This window comes from Salvelinus namaycush, chromosome 31 (genome assembly GCF_016432855.1).
Source record: "Salvelinus namaycush isolate Seneca chromosome 31, SaNama_1.0, whole genome shotgun sequence".
NCBI lineage: Eukaryota > Metazoa > Chordata > Actinopteri > Salmoniformes > Salmonidae > Salvelinus > Salvelinus namaycush.
The window spans coordinates 16,278,180-16,286,451 of record NC_052337.1 but is presented as its reverse complement, the minus strand read 5'-3'; positions in this window follow the sequence as shown (position 1 = coordinate 16,286,451).

Here is an 8,272-nt window from a genome sequence, read left to right as displayed (position 1 = left end):
ACCTGTATTTGGGGAGTTTCTCCCATTCTTCTCTGCAGATCCTCTCAAGCTCCGTCAGGTTGGATGGGGAGCGTCGCTGCACAGCTATTTTCAGGTTTCTCCAGAAATGTTAAATCGGGTTAAAGTTCGGGCTCTGGCTGGGCAACTCAAGGACATTCAGACACTTGTCCCAAAGCCACTCCTGTGTTGAAAAACATGACAGCCTACTTGGATTTGCCAAAAGGCACCTAACGCACTCTCAGACCATGAGAAACAAGATTCTCTGGTCTGATGAAACCAAGATTGAACTCTTTGGCCTGAATGCCAAGCGGCACATATGGAGGAAACCTGGCACCATCCCTACGGTGAAGCATGGTGGTGGCAGCATCATGCTGTGGGGATGTTTTTCAACGGCAGGGACTGGGAGACCAGTCAGGATTGAGGGAAAGATGAACAGAGCAAAGTACAGAGATATCCTTGATGAAAACCTGCTTCAGAGTGCTCAGGACCTCAGATTGTGGTGAAGGTTCACCTCCCAACAGAACAACGACCCTAAGCACACAGCCAAGACAACACAGAAGTGGCTACTGGACAAGTTCTTGAATGTCCTTGAGTGGCCCAGCCAGAGCAAAGTATGGACAATTCCTTCGACCTCATGGCTTGGTTTTTGCTCTGACATGCACTGTCAACTGTGAGACCTTTTATAGATGTGTGTGCCTTTCCAAATCATGTCCAATCAATTGAATTTACCACAGGTGCACTCCAATCAAGTTGTAGAAACATCTCAGATCAGCTTGTGATTGTATATTATTATTAGTTGTAGTTAAACTAACACAGTTTAGCCATTCTACAAGTAACGTGAGCTGTGTCAGTTTAGCCAGGCCAGTTTGACCTCCACCGATCACACCATGCATGTCACAGACTGGTTATCTTCTCAACAGGTTTCCATTTTGCCCTACCGGTCTCATCGCTCCCTCCCATGCCCATCCCTCCAAGCCACTTGGCGCCCCAGGCATTTAGAAAGGTCAGCTCCATCCCGGCATGGCATTTAGTCTTTCCTGTACCTGTCCCTCCTGTCCTCCTGTCCTTTTTCTCTCTCAATCAAAACACTGCCAGGGGGTTAAACAATGCTTATCCTTGCTAGCTTATCCTTGCACCGTGACATCACTGTACTTTTCTGAGACTCATGGTGACTGTTTCCATTGAACCGTTGAAACTGAGCTGTTTACCAATACTGAGGAAGTGTGCAGTCCTGGTAGGGTTGGCATGGTTACATGCTATAGCTGGATATGCTACACATGGGATGTATTGTATAACACGGTCAGAGGCTATGTATTGTGCCATGAGTTTATGGAAGGGTCATGATGATCACACTGAGCGTTACACCACATCTCACATTACAGAGGACCAGGGGCCTCAACACCCTAACAACAGCCTATAAACACCCAGTCCAGAAGACATGTTGTGTGCCTGCCTGAGTTCCTCCCCAGCTCTAGCAGAATGTGACCCAAATTTAACAAGTGATTTAGAGAGGCTTGGGGAGCCTCACCGGGATCCAACACACTGTTGCCGTGGTAGATCATTCTAACTGGTGTTTGGCTTGTTTAATCCTTCTCTCCATTGTTATTAAAGCTGATTTTCTGGAGTGCTGACGCACTTGGCAGGTCCTCGTTGTTGTCTTACCATAAATCACTCCGTTCCCTGTGATCTCCTCTCCCTCTGCCGTACAGAGGGAGTGCCAGGCAGAGTACAGGATTGGGATGCTCTGTAAACCCAGGTGAGCCTCGGTCCAAACGTAAATGCATTCCTTATGGAGCTTTGACAGTGGAAAGATTGTTATGTCTTGTTGGGTTTGTCAGGCTCAGTTTCGTTTGGTTGGCTTTGAATTGGTATTTGCTGAGCGTAAGTGGACTCACTTGGAAGCAAAATGATTAATCCCAAGAGGGGTTTGTATCCCAATGTTGAAATGAAATAAAAATTGAGTTGATTAAATCTGGCCCCATGTAAAAACACTGAGTCCACTGCCTCTCTCTGTCTTTATTAAAACATGGTACTCTGGCTGTGTCCTACACAACATAAAAATAAGGGTCCTTGGTGGACTTTCATTGACAAATGCCAAGAGGGCCCTGAGGGGAGCTGATAGTAGAGTAAACAGTTGTTTTTCATACACTCTGAATGGCCATTTCAAGGTCAATTATGTTGTTAGCATCTATTAGCCATAATTGCTGATGATGCTTCCTCTCTGTCTGCCTAGCATGTTTACTGAGAGGTTAGGTACTGTAATTGCTTGCAAGGTCATGTGTTCGATGGGGAACATACACAGCTCCTTAAAATACATCGGATTTTGTATAACCTGTATTCTATGCAGTAGACATTAGAATATTTACTGTATTAAAATATGAAGCATTAAGGGTCAAAAGGAATTGAGTACTAGGCCTATTGTGTTTGAAAGCTGACTGAACTGATTTGAACTCTCTTGACCTTCTCAACTGAGCTACATTCAGATCCAGCTATCCTCCTCTTTGGAGTAATTTGGAGCATTTGGAGTAAATCACTCATCTATGCTGGTAATTTGTCCCATTTCTTGAGAGGAGCCAGGCTAAAGACATGGAAGTGGGTAGGCGTTTCATTGTCCACTTAGGTCAGACATAACTTCCGATGATGTCCTGAATGGACCTCTGATATTAAAATGGCTGCCATTAGCTTAGTGATTATGATGTCACTGGTTTATTACGGGAGAGATTCACTTGTTTTCTCCAGAGAGGATGAGTCTCTTTTGTCTCCCTATTCGTCTGAGAAGGTAGCAGTGGTGTGCGTTCTGATCTCACAAACTCACTTTAATTCTTGACATTTGTCCAACTGTCGCAAGTGTCAAATAGGCAAGGCTACGGTCAAATGTGAGACCAGGTTCCAGTATGTGCACTTTATTAAGTAAGAGACAAAATGTAATCTGGATGAGCAGCTGTAATACAGTCACCACCAGGAAATTAAATGACAATAGTAGCTCTGAACTTTGGTCAAGTGGGCAAACTCGGGTTGAGTAGCTCTCCACAAATACAGAATATTCCTCATTTTCCTAGACAGAGTTTCCATTAGAACAACCTGACACTATTGGTTTAATTCTAAATCACCCCTGGTATTGACAAGGACCTTACTTTCTGGCTCTAAAACAGGGATGGGAAAATGGCGGCCCAGAAGGCCCTCGGATCAAAGCTATCTTCTGTTAACCACCCCTACCTTGTCACAACACAACTGATTTGCTCAAACACATTAAGAAGGAAAGAAATTCCACAAATTAACTTTTAAGAAGGCACACCTGTTAATTGAAATGCATTCCTCGTGAAGCTGGTTGAGAGAATGCCAAGAGTGTGCAAAGCTGTCATCAAGGCAAAGGGTGGCTACTTGGTGGCTACTTTGTGTTTAACACTTTTTTGGTTACTAGATGAATCCATATGTGTTATTTCATAGTTTTGATGTCTTCACTATAATTCTACTATGTAAAAATAGTAAAACTAAAGAAAAACCCTTGAATGAGTAGGTGTGTCCAAACTTTTGACTGGTACTGTATATATTTAATTAGGAACTCAGTCAGGGTCTCCACTTACTCATGTGAGTTAGAATAGTAGAATACACAAGGTGCAACTTTGAAATTTGTTTGAGCATCAGCAGTTTTTCTCTTGTCATGTCATTCACCAGTAGTCACTCAATTCCCCCATGTTAGCTACACTGAAAGAAAATATGAACACAACATGTAAAGTGTTGGTCCCATGTTTCATGAACTGAAATAAAAGATCCCAGAAATTTCCCATTTGCACAAAAAGCTTATTTCTCTCAAAATTTGGGCACGAATTTGTTTACATCCCTGTTAGTGAGCATTTCTCCTTTGCAAAGATAGTCCATCCACTTGATAGGTGTGGCATATCAAGAAGCTGATTAAACAGCATGATTCTTACACAGGTGCACCTTGAGCTGGGAACACAAAAAGGTCACTAAAATGTACAGTTTTTTCACACAACACAATGCCACAGATGTCTCAAGTTTTGGGAGTGTGCAATTGGCATGCTGACTGCAGGAATGTCCACCAGAGCTGTTGCCAGAAATTTTTATGTTTGTTTCTCTAACATAAGCCTCCTCCAATGTCGTTTTAGAGTATTTGGCTGTACGTCCAACTAGCCTCACAACTGCAGACCACACCAGCCCAGGACCTCCACATCCAGCTTCTTCACCTTCGGGATCGACTGAGACCAGCCACACGGACAGCTGATGAAACTGTGGGTTTGCACAACCGAAGAATTTCTGCACAAACTGTCAGGAACTGTCCCAAGGAAGCTGCGTGCTCGTAGTCCTTACCAGGGTCTTCACCTGACTGCAGTTTGGCATCGTAACTGACTTCAGCGGGCAAATGCTCACCTTCGATGGTCACTGTCACTCTGGAGAATTGTGATCTTCACGGATGAATCCCGGTTTCAACTGTACCAGGCAGATGGCAGACAGTGTGTATGGAGTTCTGTGTGCAGTTTGCTGCTGTCAATGTTGTGAACAGAGTGCCCCATGGTGGCAGTGGAGTTATGGTATAGGCACCCATAAGCTACGGACAACGAATACAATTGCATTTTATCGATGACAATTTGAATGCACAGAGATATCGTGACGAGATCCTGAGGCCCATTGTCGTGCCATTCATCCACCGCCATCACATCATGTTTCAGCATGATAATGCATGGCCTCATGTCGCAAAGATCTATACACAAATCCTGGAAGCTGAAAATGTCCCAGTTCTTTAATGGCCTCCATACTCACCAGACATGTCACCCATTGAGCATGCTCTGGATCAACATGTACGACAGCGTGTTCCAGGTCCCGCCAATATTCAGCAACTTCGCACAGCTATTGCAGAGGAGTGGGACAACATTCCACAAGTCACAATCAACAGCCTGATCCACTCTATGCAAAGGAGATGTGCTGCGCTGCATGACAAATGGTGGTTACCAGATACAGACAATTTTTCTGATCCACGCTCCTACCTTTTTTTTAAGGAACTGTATCTGTGACCAACAGGTATGTATAATCCATAGATTAAGGCCTAATTAACTTATTTCAATTGACTGATTTCCTTATATGAACTGTAACTCAATCTTTGAAAGTATTGCATGTTGTGTTTATATTTTGTTCTGTGTTATTTTTTTATTTATTGATAAGTTAGTTTAGCGGCCAGCTATCTAAACTTGATTTTGTTAGTCAGTCTCACTCAGATTGTCACGTTCTGACCTTAGTTCTTTTGTTATTTCTTTGTTTTAGTATGGTCAGGGCGTGAGTTGGGTGGGTTATCTATGTTCGTTTTTCTGTCTTGGTTTTTTCGTTTGGCCTGGTATGATTCTCAATCAGAGGCAGGTGTCGTTAGTTGTCTCTGATTGAGAATCATACTTAGGTAGCCTTTTTCCACCTGGGTTTCGTGGGTGGTTATTTTCCGTGTCAGTGTTTGTCCCACACTGAACTGTTTCGGTTTGTATTTCACGTTTTGTTTCTGTGTTCGTTTGTATCATTAAAATATATTATGGACACATGCCACGCTGCGCATTGGTCCGACATTTCTTACTCCTCGTCAGAGGAGGACGAAGAAAACCGTTACACAGATATCATATTAAAAACGCAAACATTTCTCTCCACCTAATGACAAAATGTGTAGAATTGCAGGAGATTAGCTGTTGAACAGCTCATTTTCCTCTTTGCCCCATGGCAAAAGGAGTAGAATTTCATGCAATTAGTTATAAATTAGCAAAATCTTCTCTGCTTCTGATGCAAACTGGGTACACACAGCCTGTAAATGTGTGGTTCTCCCTACTAGGTACTGTACCAGCATATGAGAAACTTTCTTTCTGATTTATCAACGATGTGGAAAAATAGTATTTGAAATGGGGTAAATATCTAGTGGTTCATGAGATCTCAGTGAAAATGGAGTGTTACATTTAAGCCATAACGTTAAGCCTAACCCTCTTCCTGTGTTCTAGAATCTTGGTTGATGTATTTATCCTTTTCCCTCTGCCAGTGTGATTTGATTAGCCAGTTTGAGTGGGGTTTTATTTGAGTGGGGTTTCTTCCTTTTCTTTTACAGGTAGTGAGTTAATTGGTATTTGTTGGGTCCTATTACTTTGTATTTGTTGTATTCTGTTGTTTCTATATAAAAAGCTGAAAATGTCAAGAAACTATTGGCCATAAAAACAAGATAACTCAAGCTTACATCCACCCATGTCGATGTTGGACGTTGTGGTTGAAAGATGCCCAGCCAGTGTTCGTGCCTTATCCTGCAGGGCAGATAAAAGATATGGTCCACTGTCAGGTACGTTACCCATCCACACCTCTCCCTTTATCAACTCCTATGGCTGTTTACTGATACACTGTAATCTGACACATCACATTTAAACAAGCACAGTTAAACTTTTCACCTTGCCCCTACTGACACACACACGCACACGATGGCCCAATAAAACTTCACACCTCGCCCCTAATCTCCCCTAACCCAGCTGATACTCTGACATCATAGAGTTTTGGAACACTGCAGGGGACAACAGACACACACACACACACTCCACTCACACCATGCGCAGTTAAACTATGATCATAGCTCTCTCTATTAAGATGTGATTGATGAACATCAACACGAATGTGTTAAATGAGTTTTGGACATGGCCCCTCACACACACAACACAAACATAAACTATATGTTATTTAAGATTTAAGCTGTGTTAGTGAGTGACCATCGGGGCTAGATGTCTATTAATTAACTAAATGGAGTGCAAAAACAGGAAGATGTTACTTAAAAGATGTCCCTTACACAGGGGGATGGGCTGAACGTGTGTCCGTGTGCGTGTGTCTGTGTGTGTATAGGCCTCCCAGCTCTGATGGACAGGTCTAGTAATTGATCATAAGCAATCTGGTGCAAACACCCTCATGTCCCTGTGGCTCTGGATGACTCGTTCTAGGTTACTGTAGGACACTGTAGGAGAGGGTCACATTATTACAACATTGTGAAATACACATATGGTAGTCGCTCTGCAGGTGTGTTGAAGAAAATAGTTCTAACTACAATAAACTCCCTCCCACTGTCACGTTCCTGACCTGTTTTCTTTTGTCTTGTATTTTTTTAGTTGGTCAGGGCGTGAGTTGGGTGGGTTTGTCTATGTGTGATTTTCTATGTTGGGATTTTGTGTTCGGCCTGGTATGATTCTCAATCAGAGGCAGCTGTCAATCGTTGTCCCTGATTGAGAATCATACTAAGGCAGCCGGGGTTTCACGTGTGTTTTGTGGGTGTTTGTTTCCGTGTTTGTATTCGTGCCACACGGGACTGTTGTCGGTTGTATTCATTTTGTTATTTTGTTTCATGTTAGTGTTCAGTTTCGATTTAATAAATTATCATGAGCACTACCCACTCTGCGTGTTGGTCCGATCCATGCTCCTCCTCGTCTGAGGAGGAGAACGACTATGACGACCGTAACACCCACACACTGTCCACACTAAGTATCACTTATTTACTGTGCTGATGTTTCTGCCTTTCCACCTTCGTCAGAACATTAGCACCAACAATAAGTGATGTTTTATGAACTCCTATGTTTCTCGTCATTTTTTAAATGAGAGCATGACACAGAGAACAAAAGAACACGAGGTTCAGAACAAGATGGGTAACTGAGGATAAAAGTAATGGAAATCCAATACATCTACAGTACATTGTTGGGTTCTAAATTAACCTAGTAAAAGTCACGGACGATTAGTAAAGCGTAAACCAAGTTTATTCACCCATTGGGTCATACAGCTGCATAAGACAAAGAACATATTCACACAAGCACTGGTATTTAACCCTTTCTCCTATGCTGAGCTCCACCTTACACATCTGAACAGGCAATACACCTCTGATGCTAACCAGAAGATTGGTGATGTATGTTCTTCCTCACTTCATCTAACCTGACCTCTGCCCCAAATTGCTCACTCCTCCCCAACTAACGGCAGTCATGTTGACTCATACTAGTCTCTTCTCCTCCAATTGGATCTCTGATGTCTTACAATAACATATCCTGGTAAAATGTAAACATTCTACATTCCCCTCTCTCCTTTGGTGACATGAATAAGGATATTTCATATTTTCAAGGTTAAAAGTCAGAATCCAACAGCATACAGTGCCGTCGGAAAGTATTCAGACCCCACATTTTGTTAGGTTACAGCCTTATTCTAAAATTGATTAAATCGTTTTTTTTCTTCATCACTCTACACACAATACGCATAATGACAAAGCAAAAACAGG